This window comes from Monodon monoceros, unplaced genomic scaffold (assembly GCF_005190385.1).
Source record: "Monodon monoceros isolate NGI ecotype Baffin Bay Population unplaced genomic scaffold, NGI_Narwhal_1 Super_Scaffold_5, whole genome shotgun sequence".
Lineage (NCBI taxonomy): Eukaryota > Metazoa > Chordata > Mammalia > Artiodactyla > Monodontidae > Monodon > Monodon monoceros.
In genome coordinates this window covers 46974582-47000935 of record NW_021703782.1, presented here as the reverse complement: position 1 = coordinate 47000935, position 26354 = coordinate 46974582, and the positions used below count along the sequence as shown (strand labels likewise).

The following is a 26354-nucleotide window of genomic DNA, read 5'->3' as shown; positions in this document are numbered from 1 at the left end:
AGTAACATATGTAAAATTATATGCTTTCTGTTCTTTGGCCAAATCCTTTCTTAATAAACCTCTTGGGGAGGACATATTCTAATGCAGAAGAAAGGAGTTACATGTTAAGTGACAAAAAATAGCCACAGGCTTTATATCTTAACAAAGCAGTCATTCATCACAGTAACATTTTGTTTCTTTGTGCCTCATTTTCTGGAGAAAGCTGTCCACTTCTTTGGGTGCATTTTTCCCCCTGGGATTAAGAGAAACTAAAGCAGCATCTATCGGTGTCAAAAAAAGACACATAAATGTGACTGCTGAAGCATCGAGTATTTAGTAATAACCATAGCAGAGCAGTGCCACTATATTTCAGATGGGTCTCTTAAATAGCATATTGCTGGAATTAAAAAAAAGTCCAACTGAGAATTGATCTGTTAGCTGGTGATTTTTATGTAGAACAGATATATCAACTGTGGTGGCTGTTATATTGAGATTTATTTATTTCCTCAGTTTTTTCCTCCATTTTCTATTTACTTTTGCTTTTTTTTTTTACTATGCACTAATGCTTTTGCTTTTTTTTTTAATTAATTAATTTATTTATTTTTGGCTGCATTGGGTCTTTGTTGCTGCACGCGGGCTTTCTCTAGTCGCGGTGAGCAGGGGCTACTCTTCCTTGCAGTGCGGAGGCTTCTCATTGCGGTGGCTTCTCTTGTTGCCGAGCACAGGCTCTAGGCACGCAGGCTTCAGTAGTTGTGGCACCTGGGCTCAGCAGTTGTGGCTCAGAGGCTATAGAGCACAGGCTTCAGTAGTTGTGGCATGTGGGCTCAGTAGTTGTGGCTCACAGGCTGTAGAGCACAGGCTCAGTAGTTGTGGCTCATGGGCTTAGTTGCTTCACGGCACGTGGGATCTTCCCAGACCACGGCTCAAACCCATGTCCCCTGCATTGGCAGGCAGATTCTTAACCACTGCACCACCAGGAAAGTCCCTGTAATGCTCTTTCTTTTTTATTGCTTTACCCTTATTTATTATATGGATTAAACGTTTTCATGATTTCCCTTCCACTGGTTTGGAATGTCATGCATTTTATTTCTGTTAGGCTTAAATTTTAACCTGTATGCTCTGGTTCATTTTACAAAAGATAAATCTGGCTTTTAGCAAAGTTGTGAATCAAGTAAGTAGGAATTTATTATGGTATCAAAAAACGTGAGCACTAGGTTCTGAAATATGGATTTGTTGTTGTTCTGTGACTGCAGTCTGACATTTAGTAGTTACTTGTTAATTATATTCTTATTAATGATTCTGGGGAATGATCCATCATAGAGATGTGAAGGCTGATGTAAATCTACTGTGAGATGATTTAATCTGTGCCTCAGCACTGCAGACTTACTGTTAATGCATCTGTAATTAAAGTGAAGTTGCTGCCAGTGGCTGAACCTGAGTTAGGAAATGAAATAACAGTTAAAAAGCAAAAATAAACCTCTCTTATGAAACTAAAAAATATCTATTGGAATAGCATGAATTAAAGACTCACCATTTCATTAGTGAAATGAACTTTTCTTTTCAGGTATGGAAAGAGGTGCTCTACCAGCCATCTTTGTTATAGTCACCACCTGTGGCAGTTTTAAATGAAAGAATGCCAAGGGAGAAAAATTCTGAAACAGAAATACTGCTATCATTAAAAAAAAATGTCCTTTGGAAATGGTCTTTAGTTTTAGCTTTCCTGTATTCATACGCAAAAGCTTTCATTTATGTCTAAATGAAGTTGGTAGCAGCTGAGGAGCAGCTGTTGGGAATGCTATTAGGCTTAAATCTCTGGTTAAAACATTGATACTGGTTTTTTCATCTCTTTTAAGCAAAAATGAATTCCCATGAATATGTTAGAAAATGGGCTTCCCATTACTATTTCTCTTACCATATGTAGTATCCAGAAATGTGTGCTTCAAAACAAATCAAATCAAGGCACTTGTGATGTGGAAATTGGGTCAGACTTGTGGAGTTTTCCGTTCTTGGCTTGCCTTTCATTATTGATCCTGAGATGCATGCACAACACTGTATGTCTTTGCTTTAGTATTTTGCTCTTTAAAAATGAAAATTATAATGAGTTTGAACTCACATGATCGTGAGGCAGTTGAGGCTCTGAAAGAGGCAAAATTTTGCATTTAAATACATTGTAATGGAAATATATTAATGTCAAATTTATGAGAAACAAACTTATTTGACAAAGACAGGGAAAGTGACTGACTATGATTGTATAGAAAATTCAAAAGTACCTTTGGAAAGAGTCAAGAAATATTTTCCAACTACTTCCGTGCATAACCTTTCTTTCCTAGACCTTCTTTTCCCTTGAATTCTCTCAACTCTCTGGAGAACAGTGACATTTCACGGGGAGATTCATTCAAAACACAGAGGGAGGTTTAAGAAGGTTTTCTTTGCTTGAAAAAACTGTTTCTATTTCTTTGCTTTGATTATATTTTAAAGAAACTGATGGCTTTTGAGTAACTTTTTATTTTAAAATGATGTCAAATTTACAGAGAATTCCATGAGTTGCTTAAAAAACTACCAAACATAAACGTTACCCAAATTCGCCAAGGTTTGACCATGTGCTTCACTGGCTTTTTCATTAGCTCTTTCCCTCTTGCATACATACTGTTTTTTTCTGAACTGTTTGAGTTAGTTGTAGACTAACCCTTACGTATTTCAATACATATATCCTAAGAAAAAGACATTTTCTTACATAACCTTATTACATTGATAAGAATGAATACTTTTAAAATTTTATCTATTGTCCTAATAACGACTTTTTTAGCATTTTCCCCTTATACTGGGTCCAGGATCCATTTGCATGGATGGTATTTAATTGTCATGTCTCTTTAGTTTCTTTTAATTTGGAACCATTCTTTATCCTTACTTGTCCTTTCATGACCTTCGTATTTTTGAAGAGTACAGGCAGAGTATTTTTTAGAATGTACCTAAACTTAGATTTGTCGGATATTTCTTCATATTGTATTCAGATATTTGTTTGCTTGTTTATTTCTTCTTTTACTTATTTATTTATATTTTTATGATTATTATTAGTCAGTGGTTTATAAACTGTTACTACCAGTACTTACTTTGATGCTCAAATTCTCCCAAATTCGGCCAATGGGAGCTCCTTCAAGCTGGCTCCTTAACCTTTAGAACATGCCCTCATCATAATTTGAGTTATTTACGTACTTTCCAGCACAGCATGATGTTCCAAGCTCATTTTGTATTGTATACTTTCTCTGCTTCAGTCCTGGAATCAGCCAATTCACCAAGGAACCCTAGTTCCTTTTAGGGGAGAATGGTATTTACATCTTGGTGCTAGGTGTGTTCATTGCTACCAGGGTGTCGTAACTGTTAGGCCCTCTTGGAATTCCAAGCTAGAAAGAAAGAAAAAAAAGATCCATAGACAGACACATTACATATAATGTGTGTATACATATATACATACATATATACATAATGTGTATGTATACAACTATCCATCCATCCATTAAAAACCATGAATTCTTACTGGTACCACCACTTTCAGTCTAGTACCACAGAGCTCTTTCTGGCATTCGTTCCTTTCCATATTTGTAACTCATTCACCCTCTGTGAAAAACCTGACTTGCAGTGTTCTCAATATACCTACTTACTTGCTCAATCCTAAAAATTCTTTTAGAATTTTTTTACCTGTACTGCTGTGAAAAAGAAACCTAATCACTAGAGTTCAATATTTATGTATGGTTCTTTTTGTCCTTAGATTGAGGGTATGTAGTGAAAGTACTGCATTCAAAAGTTGCTTGAGCTAATTCCCTTTTTCCTTTCTTCAATGGGATTATGTTCTTTATTTGAAATACGGTTGGGTCCCGTGTTTCTGTTGTGTTCCATTTTAGGATCCCTTTACTCATGCTTGTTGTTTTTATTTATTTGAAGATGTAAAACATTAATATGTACCCAGAAAGTGAAAGTGCAAGTTGTACCCAGAAATGTCCACGCCCCCCCCCCCCCCCCCAGTTCACATCCTAGCTCCTAGTACCTATAAGTAACTACAAGTGTCAGTTTCTGGTTTATCTTTCTTTTATTTCTTTTGCAAAAATATGCAGATACAGTTGGTATATTTTCTTTTCCCATTCTTTCATACACACAAGGTGATGTATGGTACATGTTTATGGACTTTGCTGTTTTCACTTAACAGTATATTCTGGGTTCTTTTACAGCAGCATAGTGTCCTTTGTCTCGATATCACGTGGTTTATTTAGCCAGTTTTCTAAATGTTCCCATGTAGGTTGTTTCTGGTACTTTGCAATCAGAAACAGTGCTGCAGTGGATAACTTTATGTATGTGTAATTTCATAATGTTAGAGGTGTATATTTAGGGTAGATTCCTGGAAGTGAGACTGCTAAGTCAAAAGGTAAACACATAAGTTAATTTTGTTAGATATTGCCAAATTCCCCTTGGCTGTACCAGTTTTCATTCCTAACAGTAAGCTATGAGAGGGCCTTTCTTCACAGTCTTGGCTAATACCCCTTGGTAACTTTTCTTTCTCAGTGATTTTCTAGCGTGAATGGGGAGAAACAGTTGTTTTTTGTCAGTGACATGATTTTGTCTAATTTAACCTGCTTATTGAATTTTAAATGGGCCATCAAGTAGGATGCCCTCTGTTTTCCCAACTTCAATGCTATTTTTGGTCCAATTTAGCTTGCAAAATAAAGTGGCAGAATCAGGTTTTATCCCTCTTTTATCTATTCAAAGCAGTAGGATTTTATGTACAATACTTCAGTGGTTCTCAAACTTGAGTGGGCATCGGAATCACCTGGAACACAGAGTGGTGGCTCCACCCCCAGAGGTTGATTCAGTAGGTCTGGGGTGAGGCCAGATTATTTGCATTTCTATAATCTCAGGTGATACTGATGCTGCTGGTCCAGGGACTGCACTTTAAGTCTAGGACTTCCCTGGTGGCTCAGTGGTTAAGAATCCGCCTGCTAATGCAGGGGACATGGGTTCAAGCCCTGGTCCAGGAAGATCCCACATGCTGTGGAGCAGCTAAGCCCGTGCGCCACAGCTACTGAGCCTGCGCTCTAGAGCCCGCAAGCCACAACTACTGAAGCCCGTGTGCCACAACTACTGAAGCCCGCGCACCTAGAGCCCGTGCTCCGCAACAAGAGAAGCCACCGCGATGAGAAGCCCGTGGACTGCAATGAAGAGTAGCCCCTGCTCGCCGCAACTAGAGAAAGTCCGCACACAGCAATGAAGACCCAGTGCAGCCAAAAATAAACTAAAAAAAAAAAAATAACCAGTAGGCTATATTAATACAATGGTTTATGGAGTATCTCAAGGAAGCTGTTAGATCTTATGATTGATACTGTGTTTGAGTGATTGTATAGGACAGATGTCATCATGTCTGTACTGCTGAAAAGGCAAGCTGTCTAACAGACCTTTAAATCTTAGTACTGAAAGGCGATAGAATAGTCAAGCTTTAGGTCATCCATTTATTGAATCATACATTTATCAATCACATTTATTGGCTTTGAACTGTATTTGCTAGAAACTGCAAGTGCTTCTGTTTTACACGTTGAAGGCTTTTATTTAAGGAAAGTTACATGTATTTTCTAAGATCCTACATTTAAAAAAACGAAGCCCTTGACCTCAGGACCTTCTGAATAACCTCAGCAGTTCTGTGCCTCTTTGTGCACATAATTGATTTTATTGCAGTGGAGCTGAAAGTTAAAGCTGAAGCCTAATTCCACAAACTTAATAATGGCCTTCAGAACTGATAACGACACCTTGATTACCTTGAGATGATGTGGCTGTTGGTTGAAACACTATGACTTTAGGTGTTTATCTTGCCACATAACAACTGTGTTACCTCATCAAAGATTGTACCCATACCCTGACTCAAATGAAACTATACCAGCCAGTTAATCCCATTTAAATCAGTGTAGAATTGACTGGGAGGTACCCACGGAGTAGTTTCAGAGCCTAGTATGTCACAGAACACCTAATAGGAAACTGACCTCCGCAACCTGGTGTTTTATTTTGCCCTGAGTCTACCCTGCCATGTGAAATACGGTTATTTAAAGATATGTAAAAATGCAGATCCTGAATCTTCTTATTTTGTTGTGAAGGTGATACACAGACATTTCTGGTTTGGCAATAGTTAAAATTGGGAGTGGAGAAGGAAACTTTGAGAAATCTTTGTTTCCAAGCAACTGAACACATAATATCAGATCCGTGTACCACTTGCTTAATGTTAAGGTTCCTGAAGTGTAAATCATTGAACAGAGATGAAAACAGCCATTATAGTCGGCTGAATTCTAAACTCCTTGACCTGAGTCAAGGCATATACATGGATTTTGAAGAGTTGATGGACTTAAATAAGCATTTAGTTTCCAATCGTTGGTTTTGTGAACGTGGGAATCCTGAGCTATAACCCATCAGGAGGCGAATGAGCTGCAACAGAGCCTTGGGCTCTCCCTTCACTTCCCTCGATACAGAGGGCCTAAGGAGTGCTTATTGCTATAAACGATGCAAAGTGTAATATGCCTTACAGTCATCAAATCCTATAATAACTTTCACTTCTATTTCTCCCTCTGATATCTCTCTTTTCACTCTAGAAGCTTTCCCTGGTTGATTTCATCTGTACTCATGGTTTTAATTCTTGTACTTACATAGATGACTTCCATATGTACCTCTAGCTATATTTTGTTGATAATTCAGACTTGTATATTCCAGTACATGCTGTGCATCTTAACTGTTCCGTTTGTAAGTCAAACTCAAAAGGTCCGAGAAGGAATTTATCTCTAATCTACCTTCTCCAGAGAAGACTACCGTGCCTGCTCTGCTCTGTTCTATTTGGAGATGATACCTGGGGATGGTATTGGGCTCTTTGATTTCTCCCTTATTACCCTTTACATCCAGTCATTTGCCATGGCCTGCCAATTCTTTATCAGTAGTTCTCCCCAATTAGTATACGCTCTCTTCTCGTATGGTCTCTCACCTTGACCTTGACTGTTCTACCTGTCACTGGGTGTGGCCCTCTCAATCTTCTACATTTTATTTACTGCAACCATAATCTTTTAGAAACATAATTCTAACCATAGTACCCCTCTTCGAACACTTGGATGATGCTTGATCACCAGCAGGATAAAGCCCAGACTCCTTATAGCCCACTGTAATCTCACTCTACTTCTCCAGCTAGATGTCTTGCCGCTCTCCACACATCCCTCAGAATGCAGCAGCTCAGAGCTGCTTTTAGTTCCCTGAAAATACCATGATGTTTCACACATCCTCACTTGTGATTGTGCTAGTCTCTCTTACTAACCTTTCTGCCCCTTGTAATTCTTTTGCTTTTAAGACTTTGCTCTGTCTGCTCTAGGATGCCTTCCTTAATTTCTCTTGCTCACTCACCTACTACCATCTCAGATTGTCTGTTGATTTTTCTCTGCGGTCTCCATGGAGTACTCTATGCATATCTCTATGGTAGAATCTTGTCTACTTTATTGAATTCATTTTTAAGTTCCTTGAGTGGAGGGTCTCTGTTTTGCTTCTCCTTGTATTCCTCTTGCCTAATAAGGCTCCTGAAATCATTATAAATTGATCTACACATTTGCTTATGAAGACGTGCAGAATTAACTGCATAGTGGCAGCAAGGAGTATTTTTGCCTTTGCAGTGACGATTTGAGGTACTGACATTTTGGGGGTATTTATTTAGGGTGTCTCTTGCTGCATACCAAAACACTCTAAAACTTTAGTGCTTAAAACAACAAACGTTTTATTTATTCATGATTTTCTTAGAAAACTTTGGACACCTAATTGGGCTGGGCTTGATTGGATGTTTCTTCTTTTGGTCTTGTCTGGGCTCGCTCAGGTGTCTTCATTCATCTGATGGCTTAACTGAGGCTGGATGGTTTAGAATGATCTCACTCACATGTCTGACAGTTTGGTGTTAGCTCTCAGCTCTGCCTCTCTCTCATCCTCAAAAGAGCTGGCCTGGGCTTCTTTACATGGTGGTCTCAGGGCTACAACAAAGTGAGGGTGGAGGATGCAGGTCTAGAAGTCACATGGTGGTACCTCTGTCACATTTTTAGGTTAGAGCAAGTCAACAGGCTGGCCCAGATTCAAGGCATGGAGAAGAGCAGTCATGTCACATTGCAAAGGAGTGCATAAAGGGATGGGAGGAGTTTTGTGACTTTTTTTAAACCTTCAGTATTCCTTGTTAATACTGGATTGACTTCTCTACTTTTTGAGTTCTTTTTGCACATTGTATTACTTCCATGGTAGTCATCTTACATGCTTTACAGCTTGTATGTTTTACTTCCTTCTTTAATTAAGTGATCTTTTTCTTGCATTTAGGGAGAGTATAATAAAAACAGATTTCATAGTGCATACCAGATTTTTTCATTTGGCAGGCTTTCAGTAAATACTTAGGGAGTGAATTACTTTTTTCAGTTAAGAAATATTTCAAGTATACAGAGAAGTAAGAGAATAATATAATGTATAATCTGTCTACCTACACTCTGAACATCTTTCCTGAGATAGAAATAGTGCTGTGAACTGATAGCTAAAATAGCATTGCCTGTGCAGTTACATGTGACTTATAATAAGCTGTTGTTGGCTGACTTGAGCTTTTAACAACCATTTATGACCTTGTTTCAAAGGGAGAATGAATTCAAGCACTCTGCCTTGCAAATTTAGTTGAGTCGTAATTTGGGGACCGCTTTCAAAGCCAAGGAGCTACCCCTGCATGTGAATATTACAAGCATTTGGATAATGTCAGTATCTATCTGAAAAGAATGAGCTAATTACCGAATTCTTTAAGTTGTACAGAGGTAATTGTTTTCCTTGGAACTTCAAAATTCTTTGCTACAAGAGACTGAGGAGTAGATAGAGGTGCTTTAAGGGTGTAGACATACCGTGTCTAGTACTGTTATTTGTTGTCAGGAATACCCTGCTAAAAATCTAAAGCTCTAATTGCATATTGGATTTGCTTCACAGATGACCAGCAGAACACAGTAAAAATCCTAAGGCTTTTACTTGCATATTGGATTCATTTCATGGATGGCTTTTCCCAGAGTGCTTGGAAGCTATGTGTACACCATAGTGAGCTGGAGAGTGAGAGAATGCAGCAGGTTAGAAGAAGGGAGAGAAATACTTTCTAGTTCAGGGACGGTGCGTACTGTTCAGTTCACTGTGCCCTGTGTTATGTCTGGAAAACATAAATCCCTGCAGTTAATCTTAATTCCTCATCTTAGTCTCTGATGTCTCCCCCTTTTTTTCTACCTCCCCCAACTTTACTATAAAAATAATTAAGTATTTAGAATTATTTTTGCCAAAAGTTTGAAAAGTATATCACAGACCTCATTACATTTTCTTCCTTGATAAATAATTGTGCGTCTCTAAAAATGACATTTTCCTACATAGTCTCAGTATAGTTTTCACAACTCAGATTTGTCCTCTTAAAATGAGAACGATGATTCCACCTTCATTGAGTCAATGGGGTTGTGGCTAAGTAGGTCTGAGACGTAACAGGTGTTTCCCCAGCTTGCTTTTCCATCTGTTCCTGGTTTCCTTTATGTCTTTTTTCTCTATTTCTTTTTTTTTCCCCCATATTTCTGCCTCCCTGTTTCTGCCCTGAGTTCTCTTATTGGCATTTCCACCTTGTGTGCCAAATATCTTAACTCCTCTGTCTTGGTTTCTTCCTGAAGTGACTGATGGAAGCCATTGCAGCACCAGGGCTGCTCAGAGGGGTCACCGGCCAGTACCCAAGGAAAAGCATCCAGAGAGGCCTCCCCCTTCCTCATTTGCCTTCAGTCATCCCTGTGGACTTAGGGATTTCTGCAGGGGTGAGCATGAGCTTCTGGCTTCAAAGTGCCCACAGTTATATTCTGACTTGTTCTCTGTGAAGATTTCAAAAACATTTTTCTTTTCCTGAAAATCTACATCTGTGCCCATTTGTGCAAACACTGGAGTCTCTTCATTGTTTCCTTTTTTGCCTATCCACGCGTTCTCATTCACTAAATAACCTTGGTTTCGGCTTATGTCTGGCCTTTATGCATATAACATGGATTGGATAATTTTCCCGTGATGCAGTGCTCTGACATTGTACAGGTGATATTTCAATATTGATTTTTCTAGTGAATGCTTTGAAATATTATCAATTAGAAGCATTTAGCAGTTTCTAACCTTTCACCAAGCTCTTATTTTGGGATCTACAATGGTTCCCATAATATGTTAAATGAACAAGTTATTATTTCACACAACTCACACCAAATCTTTTAGCCACCTCTGCTTCTATAAGCGCTGAGGAGTCTGAAAGTAGCTACATTAAAATGAGCAAAAAAAAAAAAAAAAAAAAAAAAAAAAAAAAAATAGGTAGAAACTTATGATGAAAAGTACCACAGATCATTTTTAGGAATGCTGTATTATTCTTAAACATAAGGGGGAAGAGAGCAGTGGCAAAAAATGTCTTAGCATAATCAGTACAGGATTGGAAGTCTGCGCTGTAGGGACAGCGAGTGACACCCTGGTAATGTTATCAGTTCATGCTTTTGTTCTCTTTTTCTTTGCTCCCCTTGTGTTGTCCTCTCACGACTTACCTGAAAAAATGAAAGCATATTTCTACACCTGCTGTAGGCTTTCCTGTGATACATGTCTGTGTCACCAGAAAGCCTCCCGACTCTTGAATTAAGGAAACTTGGTATCAAATTGGAAATGGAATGTTCGTCCTTTGCAAAAACCCGTCTGGGTTGGATCAGTTCTACGAGATAGCATTTTAATTTGAGTCTCAAGCACTTGGTGATATAATTCTCCTTAGCAAGTTGACATGATGTATGTGCATTTGTGTATTTCAAACACCAGAATCTTTCATGTTAATAAAAACAAACACAGAGACAAAAACCCACAAGAACCAGCTACTGCTAGGATGTGGGAAGCTGGGAAGAGTATTGCCCCTATGCTTACAACAGTAAGAAGCCAGATGATCTGCAAAAGTCACAACTTTTCTTGAATCCATCAGAGATTGGATCATAACACAAATTAATTCACGAGTCCATAGTAATATAAGTAAATAACTGAATAAGTTAATAAATGGGGGAGAAGAGACAAATATCTCATGCAGAAGAATTGCAAATAATTTATGTACTCTGCTTTAAAGGAGGGGGCACGTAACTCCTCACTCCTTCAGTGCGGGCTGCTCATAGAGCCTTTCTTCCAAAGGCTACAGTATGACAAAGGGTTTTGGGGAAAAGAATAACTTTACAGTGGGGAAACCTGACAAACACTGTCTGAGCCAGGTGATCTAGGCTCATATTAACAGTTACAAGTCATATTGATAGTATGTACCCTGGATGTGTTATGATGAAAATGGCACTTTACCTCTGTGGTAAACCCACACATGCAGTCTAATTATGAGAAAACCATCAGACAAACCCTAGTAGAGGGGCATTCTGTCATATTCCTGACCAGCAATCCTTATGACTGTCAAGGTCATCGAAACCAAAGAAAAGTCTGAGAAACTGTCACAGCCAAGGGGAGCCTAAGGGGACGTGAAAACTGATGCGATTATGTGGTGTCCTGGATGCATGCTAGAACAGAAAAACATGTTACTAGGTTAAAAGAAGGAAGGAAATCTGAACTATGCACTTTGGTTAATAATAATGTATCAATATTGGTTCATTAATTGTAACAAACGTAGCATGCTAAGGTAAGGTGTCAATAAGAGGAGACAAACAGGAGGCCCCTGGACCCTCCTTTAGACTATCCTGACCACAGACTGTGAGGCCCCACGTGGTCTGGCCTTCTCTTTTCAGCTCCAAGTGTTAGCACTGCCCACTTTAGCAGTGCTCCAGCTTCATTGGCTTTGTTGGTCTTCCTTGAGCACGTCAAGGTTCTTCCTGGTTTTCATTGGCCATTTCCTCTACCGGAAGTGTTTTCCCCCAGCTGTTCACATATACTATTCACTGCATTCTGGTCTTTTGGCAAATATTACATCATTCGAAAGCCCTTTACTGACCATCCTACTTAAAGGTGTGTCTCTTGGAGTCTGTAACCACAAAACCTGTGTTCTTTTTCTTCATGGTACTCAGTATTTCCTGAATTTATTTATTTTTAAAGTTTTCTATCCACCCCACTGGAACTTAGGTCACATTTGGTCAGAAACTTGGCTGGTCATATTTACTCCTGCATCTGTAGCTACTGGACCAGTCCTTGGTACATGGTAGGTAGGCACCTAGTATTGATAAATATCGGGTGAATGAAAGAACTCCCGAATTCTGCTCTTTTCTATTAATGCTTACACCATATTTCCTGTGCCTCTCATAACAGCTGTGCTCTGCTGTGCATTATGGTTTTGTTTGTATGAGGCACTGTTTCCCTTCTAGATTGCTACACAGCAGCAGTTGTGTATCTCTCATTTATCTCCTGTCCCCATGGTATCTAGCTTGTTGCCTGGCAGGGCATTACTGCTCAAAAGCTATTTATGGGATAAATATTTGTGTCTGCATTGCATCTGTCTTATAACTGCTCTCAGCATAGCCCAGTGGGATACCACAGGCACTGCATCAAAAGTTAGATACGTCTGCTTTTCTTGGGGACATTACATCTTACATCCCTACTATTATTCTGAACTTCTCCATGCTTTAGCTCCCTGGATTTTGACCTCTTTGACTTTGGTCTTGGTTTCTCCTGCATCATATGTGCTCTTTAGAATTGGAGACATCACTTTAATTTTTTACCAAGGCCATGACATAGAAATCCTGTAGGATGACATCTCGTCTTGCCCAATAATTGTGGTTGTGAGGCATCTGGCTCCTGTGGCCAGCTAAAGACCAAGACAGATGTGAGGGCGTCTGGGGAGGAAAGTCAACACTGTGAATGTATCCTGTGGCTTGCAGGAGGCAGGCAGTCTGCTTAATGGGAGATTGACTCGCTCCCCACTCCTTTCCTAGCTCCTCACTTTTATTAAGAATGACAGGCAAAGTGCCAAGTACTGGGTACACCTAGATGAGTAAAATACAAAGACTTTGAAGAACTTATAATACAGATAAATGGTCTTCATATAGTTGAATCATGACACCTATGGAAAGCCAGGTCATTTGTTCATGATGCTTAAGCCAGGGTCCCCTGTTCACTTGGTACAGCTTCCATGAATGAATTGTAGGCATAAGCATTAGCTAGAAGCAAACAGACTTCTGCGTTGTAGCCTCCCAAAATTTGCTCCCAAAGCAGTGGCAAATATACTTTTAAATAAGCTAATCCTATGAAGAAAAGGGCATGTTTTGCAGAGGAGACTTCTGCAGTACTTCATAGCCAATCAGAGTCTTATCATACTACTTAAGTCAGTGATGGATTTGTCCCTTGTAGGTGCAACACACTAGGTTTCTGCTATTTACGTTTGTAACATGTATATTTCTGTTTTCACCTTACTCTGCCAAGAATTAGCTACTTCTTTTTTTTTAGGTTTTCAAGGGAGTAGTAGTGACCAAATGACTAAGGTTTCTATGCATTTATCTTCTTTACTTTGGGAAGAATTTCCTTTAGGAGTCTCATTCCAGAGTCTGAGTAACCTTAAGCACTGTGTTTTTCATAACCTCAGGACCCAGGAGTTTTAGAGAACAGTTTATTAAGTGATCCTTGGAACTAAGAAAGTCTCTGTAGTTAAAGCCATGCCTGTGTTTTAAGACTGTTTTTATGACTGTTAGGTGTCAAGGTTGGTTCAGAATAATTTTTGCAGTTGTGAAAAGCTGGTCCAGTTGAACATAACTGCATTTTTTTTAAAGCAGGGAATTATGCTTGTGGCAATGCCCTTGATTCTGTTCAGCTAATTTCTTTTCTAGATGATTTCTTTCTTGGAGTACTTATTCCCAATTTATGGTCTCAGTTCTTAATTTCTCATGGACTAAATTCTTTATACAATGTATAGAGATGGCAAATTTGACCTTGAAAAGAAAGCAGTTTCCCCTCTCCTCATATCTTTAGCAAAGAAACAAAACTCCTTTTCCTTTTGTCACATTTCTCATTTCTTCTATTCTCATTTAATTAATGATGAAACTGTTTTCCTCTGGTAACTTATGGCAAAACAGACCTAGAGCTTAAAGGATCTATTTATAGTCCATCTTCTTTAAGACAAAATTGAAGGCTCTTTGGGTAGGTAAGTCAAAATAGGCATTTTTTTGTCACTAGGGCCCTACAGTTTGCTCCCAGGTACTTGAATTATCAGCTTTTGAATTTTATTTTCTAGGATTGACGAATATCCTTATTTGAGTATATAGGGACAAGACTTTAAACTGCTGGTAGTCATTTGCAGTTTTGCATGAATTGTTCAGATCTATTGTTTGCATTGACTGGGCATTGATATGGTAAAGTTCTGACGAGGGAGAACACAAAAGTATAATTTGGGGCTGTAAAATAATGCTTATGGAGAAAGATCTGTGAGGGTGCTGTAGTGGGCAGCCTGAATGGTCTAAGAAGACTCAGTTATTCATTCAGCAGTTATGCCTTGAGCCCCTGCTGCGTGCCAGCTACTGTTCCAGATGCTGAGCATATGCCATGAAGAAAACAAAACCCCTAGACTTCATGGGACTTGAGCACTAGAGGAGGCGATTTTGAGAAGAGGCTAGTTCCAGGAGAATGCCTTAAAGTTCTTAATAATGTGGCCCAAGATTCATGCTGCTCCCCTTTCTTCCCCAGTAGTTTTGCACCTTGCTATTAATTGTTCTGCTGCACACACTCCATTGAATAGAGCTGTGGATTGTTAAGCGCTTTGCCAGTAGAATCATGTCCAGGTATTTCTTCAGTTGTCTTTATTCGTTGTTCTAGTTGTTGCTTTATAGGTTTTTACCAGTTTTGAAACTTTCTTTTGAGACCTAAATTGCCCTTTTACTTCCTTTCTAACCCTAAGTCCACTAGCGTTTTACCTTGTTAGTCAGAAAAATTACCATCATTATCAATAAAAACATTAAAGACGTTTTATTTACTTCTTGGACAGATCAGATACAATTGATTAATAATACATTGCTTAGAAAAATATGAGTACTTAGTGCATTTCTTAGTAACTTTGATTTTTCAGGGTAATCTACGAATGAGTCCCTTCTATAACTGGTTTTCGTCAGTTTATTACATCTTAAGCCTGTTTTTCACTTTGTTTTCATGTGATTCCTATGTGTAAAAGCGAAAGTACCTTGTTTATTGAACGTATGAAGCATGACTGGATTTGTTTAAATCTACACATAAACTGAACTGCTTTCTTCTTAATTTTCTGTTTTTGTTTTCAGAAAAAAATCGATGGGATTTGTAATTATAGAAGATTTTTACACCAACATAGTTGGTATTTGATTAAAAACACAAATGTGCTGTTCTAGTAACTATAAGGATTATAGACTTTTTTTCATTCTTGAACATTATTTAGATTTTTTCCTGATCATCATTTGTCATTTTGTCAGTATTTTATTTTGACTTTAAAATGAATGATTTTAAATGCTTTTGGCAGTTATTGTAAAGTACTACGTACTCCATATAAATTGCCTGATATTCTTTGAGGGTGTGTGCTGAAGAGGGTATGTATTTTAGTCATTAGAAGAAATGGCTCAATTAGGAAATATCTATCAAAATTACAAATGCAATCAATTTCTGAGCATTTATTCTGAGGTATACTTATATGTGAAGTAACATGTGCAAAGGTACGTTTTTCAAACGGCAGAGTATTGGAGAGAGACCATGTAATTGTATATTAACGGTATAGATGATGATGGTACATCAGTAGTGGAATACTGTGTGGGTGTTGAAAACACAGAGGGAGCTTGCTATGTATTCATATGGAGGAAAGCAAGGTGCAGAACACTCATCATGACAGGCTTTCTGTAGGAAGAGGGGTGGTGGTTCTGTTGCAACAGTAAGGCTGGGTAAGAATCACGGGATTGGAGATTGATGAAAGGTAGCCAATATTAAGTTAGAGAATCACATGGTTTATTTCACACCATTACCACACAAGTTAGTCAAGTAGTGAAAGTAGAAAAGAGGGTCACGAGCCCCTCCAAGAAGTCTGGGAAGGAGGCCTCTTAGCGGGAGCAGTGACCCCTGGTCCAGCAATGGGCCTCTTGACAAGTGTGAGCGGGAAGTTGCCTTCTGCTCCAACCGAGCTGCTAGTGCAGTGTCCCTGGAAGAGCTCTCAGCATGGTGGAGTCATGTCTTCCAGCGAAGAGCCAAGTCCCTTGGCCCAGTTGTCTCACTTTAAGCAGTCCATCAGTAGGGTGTTAACAGTTGCACTCCACGCTGTCTTGTCTCTATGTTTGCTCCTTCTGTCCCGGTGAACTCTCCCTGCAGACATTACCAAACAAATTCCTTATCTAAGGTAACACTCTTAATTTATCACACCAAGACACTCACAGTCCTGGATCAGATGTCTCAAAACAACTAATATGAAAAAGTCATTGCTGTACTCAAGGTTTTCTAGAATTTCTATGTTTTCATCAAGGAGTTGTATAGTTTTTGCATTTTGTATTCAGACCTGTGGTTCGTTTGAGGTGATTTTTGTAAAGGGTTTAAGATCTGTGTTTAGATTCATTTTTTTGTATGTGAATGTCTGGTTGTTCCCTCCCATTTGTTGAAAAAACTGTCTTTACTCCATTTGATTGTGTTTGCTCCTTTGTCAAAGATTAGGTGACTGTATTTATGTGGGTGTGTTTCTGGGCCCTCTGATCTCCTTGTTTATTCTTTTACCAGTACTGCACTGTGTTGTTTACTTAACTTTATGGTAAGTTGCCAGTGAGTAGTGTCCGTCCTCTTTGTTTTCTCCTTCAGTATTGTCTTAGCTATTCTGGGTCTTTTGCCTCTTTATTTAAACTTTAGAACCAATTTGTTGACATCACAAAAATAACATCCTGGGATTTTGATTGGATTGAATCTGTTGATCAAGTTGGGGAGAACTGATGTTTTGACAGTATTGAGTCTTCATTATTTAGGACTATCTCTTCATTTATTTAGTTCTTCTTGGTTTCTTTTATCAGAGTTTTGCAGTTTTCCTCATAAAAATCTTCTACATATTTTGTTATAATTAATACATAAGTATTTCTTTTTTTGGGTGGGCTAATGTAAGTGACGTTGTGTTTTTAATTTCAAAATCCACTTGATTATTGCTGGTAAATAAGGAAGCAATTGATTTTGTTTAATAACCTTGTATCCTGCAACCTTGGTATAATTGCTTATTAGTTCCAGGAGTTTCTTTGTTGATTCTTTTCGATTTTCTGCAGAGACAATCATGTCATCTGCAAAAACAAAGACAGTTTTATTTTTTTCCTTGCTGATCTATATACCTTTTATTTCCTTTTTATTATTTTTTTTGTCTTACTGTATTAGCTAGGACTATCCATACATTGTTGAAAAGGAGTGGTGAGTGGGCACATCCTTGCTTTGTACTTAATTTTAGTGGAAACACTTCTAGTTTCTCACCTTAAGTATGATGTTAGCTGTAGGGATTTTTGTGGATATACTTTATCCAGTTGAGGTAGTCCCTCTCCATTCCTAGCCTGCTAAGAGTTTTCAGTTGGTGTTGCATTTTGTCAAATGCTTTTTCTGCATTTATTGGTATGATCATGTGATTTTTTTCTTTAGCTTATTGTTGTGATGTATTATGTTAGTTGATTTTTGAGTGTTGAACTAGCCTTGCATTCCTAAGATAAATCACACTTGGCTGTGGTGTATATATATATAGTCTATACATTGGTGGATTCAATTTGCTGATACACTGTTGAGGAGTTTTGTGTTGATGTTCATGAGGACTGTATACTTTTTAATATTGTTGGTGTTTTTCAACCATGTCACTGTATTGCCCACTAAAATTAAAAAGTTTTTAAAAAAAGTCTTGGCCACTTGGGACCTTACATGTATACCGCTATTGATAACGAGTTTTGTAAATTTGCTGGGTATCTCTGTGAGCAAAGAAAAAGTGATGTTTGTACACTGGATTGGGGTCCTCTTTTGAGATTTTTGATTGCTGGTGATCTTTTGTCCTTTGGCAAGCACCTGAGCTCTGGTTCCTGGAACAGAAATCCCTGCAGTAAGAAACCTAGTGGATACTCTTATGGTTGCCTTAGATGCATGAAAAAAACAAAGAGATGAACTAACTACACAATTTTCATTTTTTAGGAGTTGTCATTGCTTCTTTGTAAAATGGGGATAGAGGTAATATTTTTGTTTTTATTTTGTTTGGTACAATTTAAGTGGTATAAAGGCTCTTTAAAGAAATAAAAAAAGAAAGTTTGCTTTTTATTCTACTGTTTTGTACAAGAGCCTTTCCATACACATGAAAGAGGACAGCAGAATTGCTGTGTGAACATTTATAATTTTCTCTCTAATATTGTTTTGTAAGAATTGAGTTGAAATTGCTAAGAACTTGATTCATTCCCTACTGGTTGAAATAAGCAGGCAGTGAGCCGAATGCATGGAAAAGCCATTGATGGGAGAGGGATCTCATTTGGCTCTCAGGATAGGCACTGAACTTCAGTATATTTGGAATAATATTAACTACTTATTTCTTGGTTGGAAATTTATGGTAATTTAATTTCTGTTGATAGAAGAGTTTATTATTGAATGTATAATGGAAATTTAGGATAATTATTAATGATCTGAATTTATATGAAGTATATATTAGCTTTCATTTTACTACTTTCTTCCATGCCTACTATTTCTCAAGATATTCATTGGCAATGGTTCTCTCTTTTAGCTAGTTGGAAACTTTCATATTATTCAGAAAGGAAAAATCCTGGTAAGGAAGTTGGAGACAAGAGCAGATCTTGGAATGTACCAAGAGTCTGGTGTTGACTGCCCATTTTTTATGCTAATAAGAAAACATTAGTTCTTTTTTTCAGGGGAGTTTCTCAAGTGTTTTATTCTAAAAGGAACTATTGCTTTTTTTATACCATAATCCTGGATTTGCTGTATGCTAGGCATGTCCCTACCAGCTTAACAGTATTGACTATCATTTAGCCTTCAGAATTCAATTTATAAAATGTCATTTTTTTTTTCTTTCTGTCAGCTGAGACAGTAGAGCTGAAGCCAAGAGAGGAAAAAGCAAATATTTGAGAGTGTGAATATTATAAGTGTGTGACGGGTAGAAATGAAAATATCCATCTCTAGGTAAAGTGAGCATATTCTTTTTAGATTTCTATGTGCCAGTAAAATGGGGATGAGTAATTCCCTAAAGAGTTGCTCTGAGGTATTAAAATAATTGGGTTAAACACCAAACTTCATATTCATAGATCCCACCAAAATTTTTGCAAATAGGGGTTACGGACTGGACTAATCTTTTTTTTTTTTGGTAGGGGATGGAGTAAGAGAGAAAGCGCTTCAGTGATATCTTTCACAGCAATCATGATGTTGAGTTTTGAGAAAATCCAATAAAAATTATAGAGTGCTATAGAATAAATAAATAAGAAAAAAATAGAAAATAGCCAGAGATTGCTACAGGGGAAAGAGGCAAAAACTACTAGAGGGAATACAGAGGAAGAAACTAATTAGAAAACAGGTCATAAGAAATATCATCTTATTCTCTCCCCTGGCTGTTTTTTATGGCTTTATTCATTGGGTGAAAATTCTGGAATGTTCAGTGATATCTCTTAGCTCAGCATTTTATCAAGATCTTTTCATTTTCTCGTAATGAAATGCAATCCCTCTCCCTTCTTATGGTGACGGGCACATGATGAATGATGGGAAAGGAATTCAAGGACCCCAGGATCTTGTTTCTGCTTGATACACAGCAGATGAGATGCCTGAGGTGTCAGTAAATATCGGAGATTTTATTTCCAAGTGGTTAGAAACTTTACGTACCGCCTCTCCTTTGCACACATACAGAGTAATTGGATTATTTTCATGGAGTCAGTCAGGATTTTGGTGTCACGTAACATCAGTGAAAGAAATGTGATTGCTTGAGTTTCACTCAATGTACTCCTGCAGATCGAAACTTTCTCTAACCAGGAGGTATGTGAACTCCTTGTGTGCTCGCCTGGAGCCTTCTGACCTTCTCTGTCAAAAGCCGTTTCTGTCCTGACGTTCCCGGTGATGGTCGTGGGTCCGATGGCAGTTACATAACCACAGTCCCTTTTGCAGTCAGGCTGGCCTTTATTCAGAGAGCTAGTACAGGATTTCTTCTTGGCAGAAATAAGCAAAGAAAAAGCTATTCAGATTTTTTTTGTTAATGGAAACATTATGAAAAACAAAGTATCTGAATGGCTCTGAAATTTGAGGATGGTATTTTATCTAAAGGAATTGGTGGGGAATATCAGGGTCATTTCTTAGATCTGATCTTTGTAAGTAATAGGGGCCTTTTTGTATTGACGTTGCATTTTTAAAAGGCATCTTGACATACTGGGGGTTGGGGTCCGGTGTGGGGGGACCCTAGATCAGGAGGAGACAAGGCCACTAGTTCTAGTCCAGGCTGTGTTGTGGTCTCACTTGTTTAGCAGTCTGATTCATGGAGGCCCTGTGTAATCCCAAGGTCCTCGCAGTTCTGAAGCTTCGTGTTTTAATTAGGGGCAGCTTGAGGACTCAGGAGGCCCACGTTATTGACATTAAGAAGACACCTTTTTTTTGGGGGGGGGGGCTTCCCTATTGGCGCAGTGGTTGAGAGTCCGCCTGCCGATGCAGGGGACACGGGTTCGTGGCCCGGTCCGGGAAGATCCCACGTGCCGCGGAGCGGCTGGGCCCGTGAGCCATGGCCACTGAGCGTGCGCGTCCGGAACCTATGCTCCGCAACGGGAGAGGCCACGACAGTGAGAGGCCCGCGTACCACAAAAAAAAAAAAAAGAAGAAGACACCTTTTTTTTTTTCTTTTAAAGAGGATATCTTTGAAAGCTAGTGTTGGAAGTCAGGGAAGGATATTTTAGCCACAAATTGCTGTTACATTTGTATTTTATAATGATGATTTCAGATTTATGCTTGTGCCCTGAAGCTAACTGATTGTGAAGAAAACAAAAGAAAAAAGGAAGAATGCTTGCATGTATCACAGCAGAAAAGCGATCACTTGACTCTCAGGGATGTGGCTCCTCACCTGCTTTTTTTGGGTTCTTCTAACCGCCCACATCTTTCGTGTAGGTACTAAAACTTAAATTGACGTCCATGCATATCTTTGCAGCGTATCTCTGTGACCCTCTGACATTCCTTTACTTTCTTGGACTTGTGCTCATTTTACGGTGGTTTTGAGAAACAGAACATATAGAAACCTCAGTGTCTTTTACAGATACAGTACGGTAGTTGATTAAAAAAAAAGTGTGTGTGTGTGTGTGTATGTATGTATGTGTGTATGGAAAGAACGGACGCACCACTGGGGAGTGGACTAAAAGTCTAGTTGGAACTTTGATGCTGTCACAGGCTGACGGCTCCTCCTCAGGGGTCACTGACCCCACACAGGTACTAGAGTCCACATGGGATGTGAAAACTGGGAGATGAACACTTAGGCGTGGGCAGATATATTGCTAACAGATGCAGAGACAGTCCGCTCTCTTCCATGTTCATAGCTGGCTTTCCATTTTCAGCTTGGGCTCATCCTCAAATGTATTCCTGTATAAACTCCAATCAGAGTAGTAGCCAGTCCCAGCTTTTGTGTTCATAATATAACCTGAGGAATTCAAAGCAACATTTTTAGTCATCTGGCATAAACAGTTCTTGTATTAGCAACTTCATTAGAAATCCCCTGGTGCATAATTTCTGTTAATGACTTCATCAAGGAATCCCCATCATTGCTTCCCAAACAGCCTTTTTGACTGCTGAGCTTGAAGTGAATCAAGGAAGGTTTAAATATCCCACAGTTTTGCAGTTACAGAAACTGCTAGGAGTTGTGAGCCATATCTCCTCACTATGTGGCCTGGGTTGCTTCTCCTGCATTCTTCTTGTTTTCTCATCTGCTCTATCATCATGATGTTGCTTGAAAGGAAAAAGAAATATCAGATTGGCATTGAATCTCCAGAATCTGGAAATGGGCTGTTAGAATTTGAAAAGCATATTCATTTTCTGCTTTCTGTCTCTCTGTACTTACTCCTGTTCACCCCTAATCTTGTCCTGTAGCTGGTATGTAGGATTCTATCATCAGCCTTAAATATATTTGACCAGGTACTACCCTAGAAAAACTTAAGGATGAATATTATGTACTTTGATAGACTCCTGGGTAGGAAGACTTGGAGACCTGGACTCAACTCCAGACACAGCTATTCACTTATGGCTTTGGTCAACACCTTAACCTCCCCAGGGTTCCATTGTCTAGTCTAATAAAGCATGGTGCCTTCTGACTCTGAACTTCTGCCTCATGAAATAATCCAAGCCATATTGTCAATGATTACTGCTCTTCATATCAGCCTTGGAGATAGAGCTTTCCAGACCTGCTCTAAGTTCTGGACTATACAAATACATGAGCTTTTCAGTATCCAGTGGCCCCAGGAAAGTAAAATATAGCTGGTGGCATTTTTGAACTTTGTTTGAACTGGCTTCTATTTTTGGTCCACATAGAAATGGAATCGGATTGAAAAGCAGCCTCATGTCTGTGCTGTGTACTCCTTTACCCTTTATGTTGGACAGAGAAGCAAAGGCCTTGAGGTCATTGAGCCTTAAGATAGAACATTTGACAATAGTTATGGGGAGAGGTGGGGAAATCTCTGTGGGGAATGCAGTGTGGTTGTTGAAGAACCTTAATGGTGTACAGTTCTAGGGGATTAATGAAAGAGAAGACTTGTGCTCACAGGTGTGTGTGTGTATGAGAGAGAGAGAGGGAGGGAGAGAGGGAGACAGAGAGCAGAAGAGGTAGATCGATATCTGGAAAGTCTTCATGAATGGGAGAGAACCAGCAGAAAGTCCTTGGGAAGTTTTTATTTTTATTTTTTCATCTGTGTGAATATGTTTGTATTGGAATGGTTCTGAATCCCAGGCTTTAGATAACCTAAGGTAGTAGGACATAGTATCAAGAGGTAAAATTTTATCACCCAAAGTTGAGAAGTATTAAATAACTGAGAAAGAAGAAAAGGAAATAAAAGTTAAAACTAGATGGAGAAAATGATGCTGGTCATTTAGCAAACTCTCTGGCATTGTTTCTGCATATGTAGAGGAGTTGGACCAAATTAGACTTTAAGCTCCTGTTCTGTGTAGGTTACAAGTACAGTGGAAGATGTTTCTGACCTTGAAGAGAACTTAGATGTTTCATCAATTTTTTTCATTCAGTTTTTATTCTTTTCCTGAAGGTATAGTATATGCAAACTGTAAAAAATAAAATGACAGAATAGCATGTGGGAAAAAAGCCAAAATTCCCTGAAATATTTCCATCTATATAATCCTAATGGGTTTACCGTCAATCATTTGGTGAAGATATTATTAGACTTCTGTGCAACCAGCATAAACTCTTTCATATCATTCAAGGTGAAGGAAATAAATGGTCACATCTTATGTTTCTCCAAACTAAGTTAAAACCCACTGAAATATATACTTGCCAGATTGACAGGAGTTTCAGTATTACCCTCCAGGGATGTCCTCTCCTGTCTCTCCCACCCCAAGTTTACACAGTCCAAAGAGGAAATTCACTGAGATTGGCATTCAAGCAAGAAGAGCCTTTGTCTGTCTCCTGCGGCTCTCCCTGCTCCTTAGCCCTCCTGCCATGCTGAACACTGGCCCCACATGGCTGACCAGCAGTGCTTGCCTGTTTCACTGTGTTATGTCCTGAGCTTGAACTCCCAGGAAAGACCACGTGGCTCTTCGAATAAGGTCACCTCCACTGGTTTAGTGCCCCATCATTTTACGTGTTACATAGAATTTCACTGATGACCTGTACCATCATTTGTTTAGCCAGTCATCTAATGGTGAATGTTTAGGTCGTTGTCAGTATTTGTCATAATTATGTCATGGTGAAAACCCTATTCAATTGTGTCTTTAGACTTAATACCCAGGGGTCATGTTGATGGATCAAAAAATATACCTGTTAAATTTCTACCCCTATTGCAAATTTGCATCCCAGGATAGATGCATCAATTTACTCTCCCAGTGAGAGTGCATGAGAGTGCCTTGCATTGTCACGCTTGCTGGTGATCTCTCTGAAAGAAAAAAATAGTTCTGGCTACCACAATCTCCAAAGGAGAACATATGGTCCCACACGTGGGCAAAATTATATTTAGAGAACTTGAGCTCCTCTGTGTATTCAGGATCCATCTGTTAGGGACTTATTGTTTTTCTTTTTCCTTTTTTTTTTTTGTTAGTTTGTTTTGAATTGATTGTGTCTACCCATTTGGAATCAGAGGATGGGCTATTTACCTCATATTCTTTCAATCATATATGAAGATGTGGCCAGATTTCTCTCAACCTGCTGGGCATTTATGACTTTTTTATTATGTGTTTCCGTATACATATGATTTACCCAGTAGAATAAATTTAAGTCCAGGAAGTCCAATTAAAATTTCCTTAAGTGGTATCCTAAAAGCCAGCTGTGAGCTTGAAAACTCAGCAGAACTGTGAAGTTGTTAGAGATCTCTCCCTTAGCCCTCTTTTTCTGTGGTTTCCTGATGGCTAGGTTACGTTAGGTTAGCCAGTATTCATTTCTGAGTCTGTCTTTGTTGTTTCTCTGAAGATTACCCGTTATTGTCTGTCTTTTGTTCTTTAGCCAGATTCACTTGCCATTAAAAATTTTTCATCTTTTCCCTTTATTTTACCCTTCTTCTTTGGAAAATGTCCTATATTCTATGCTTTTGATTTGAATGGTCTCCTAAATATTACAAAGGCCTATGTTAAAATTTTGTCAGCAGTGAGGCCATATGGTTTCCTAGATGTTCCACAGACTAAAGAAAACACTTATTCCAATATTTTGAATCCAACTCTGAGGACTTAAACATATGGTATAAAGATGCTAGGCAAATGGCTTTTAATATTAGAACCATATCCAGCAGAGTGGCACATGAACTCATCTCTAAGACTTGCTTAGAGAGGGATGAAGCTTGCAGCTGTGTCTCATTGTGCTCACGTGCAGTGTGCCTGCCCTTGGGGCAAGTCCTTTCCTGTTGGGCCTTCGTTCCTCATGGGTAAAATGAGCTGTAACGTTCCACTATTTCATAATCCCTCCCCTTGAAGTGGGCCCACAGAAGCAGAGAGGGAGGCAGTGAAAATGGAGTGTCTAATCCATCAAGGAAGACCCCCTCTGAGGTCTGAATGAACACAATCTGTACACAGGAGAAATCTGTGCACAGAGGAATAAGACCAGAAAACTTGAAAAAAAAATGTCTTGCTACAAAACTTAGGAATGCTGGATAAAATATAACAATTATATGTTTTAATGAATATCAGGGATAACCAGAAAATAAAGGAAATATCAGGGACCAAAAATGAGGAGGTAACTGAAGACCTGATCTGTCATGGGAGAAATCGGAGTAGGGGCTGGGTGAGGGGGGGTGAGACCACAGGAGGTGGGGAATGAGGGTGGGGCTTGAGTTTTATCTTCTCTTTGAGAAGTTGGAAGTGAGTCATCCTCTCAGAAACTCAGGACACTCAAATAATTTTTTAAATTCACATATACATGTCCTAACAATACAAAGGAAAATATCCAAATGTTGAAAAACATGTAAATGCTTAAAGACAAAATATTACCTAAAATATGACAGAATTAAGACCAAAGCAGTGTGTCTCCCAGGGCTGCTGTAACAACCACAAACTAAGTGGCTTAGAACAATAGACATTTTTTCTCTCACAGTTCTGGAGACTAGAAGTCCAAAATCAAGGTGTTGGCAGGGCCATGATCTGTCTGAAGGCTCTAGAGGAGAGTCTGTTCCATGTTTCTCCTAGCTTCTGGTACTCCTGGCAATCGTTGGTGTTCCTTGTCTTGTAGACACATCACTCCATCTGTGCCTCTGTCATCACAAGGTGTTTTCCCTATGTTTCTGTTTCCTTGTTTCTTCTCTTTTTATAAGACCATCAGTCATATTGGATTAAGGGTCCACCCTAATGCAGTATGACCTCATTTTAATATGATTACGTCTGTGATGGTATACCAAGTAGAGGCAGACCAACATTTTTAAAAAGCAGGATTATGTCTGAACCTACTATCAGACATAATTAAATTAAGGGTAGAAAGGAAAGAATTAAATGAAGCAAAAAATAGCTTGCTTTTTACAGAAGAATGACACCTAGTAAATGTATAAGGAATGATAGAGTTAGAAAATCACAATTCTCTAACCCCCAATTGAAAAATGATTTTGATAAATGATGTTAGAGTCATTAATATGTTTGTATGGTACTAGGTTGTCACACCACAAAATTATTCCTAATTGAAAAGGTGGAAATCTAACTTTATCAAGGGGAAACCTGGAGGTGACCACTTTAACCACTTGGTCAAACTGAGCATTGATAATAGTGGGACAACC

General features: G+C 38.7%; 1 protein-coding gene across 4 annotated transcripts in view; it reads left to right on the top strand.

The window, feature by feature from the left end:
• SH3GL2 (SH3 domain containing GRB2 like 2, endophilin A1) overlaps positions 1 to 26354 on the top strand; it is a 208110-nt gene that overhangs the window by 74844 nt on the left and 106912 nt on the right. Inside the window, exon 1 of one of the 4 annotated variants that reach the window (XM_029203779.1) lies at positions 21016 to 21062. The exons of the other annotated variants lie outside the window; for them this stretch is intronic. The gene's annotated coding sequence lies outside the window, so the exon portion shown is untranslated. Of the gene's footprint in view, positions 1 to 21015; positions 21063 to 26354 lie in introns of those variants that run through there. 4 annotated transcript variants of the gene reach the window in all.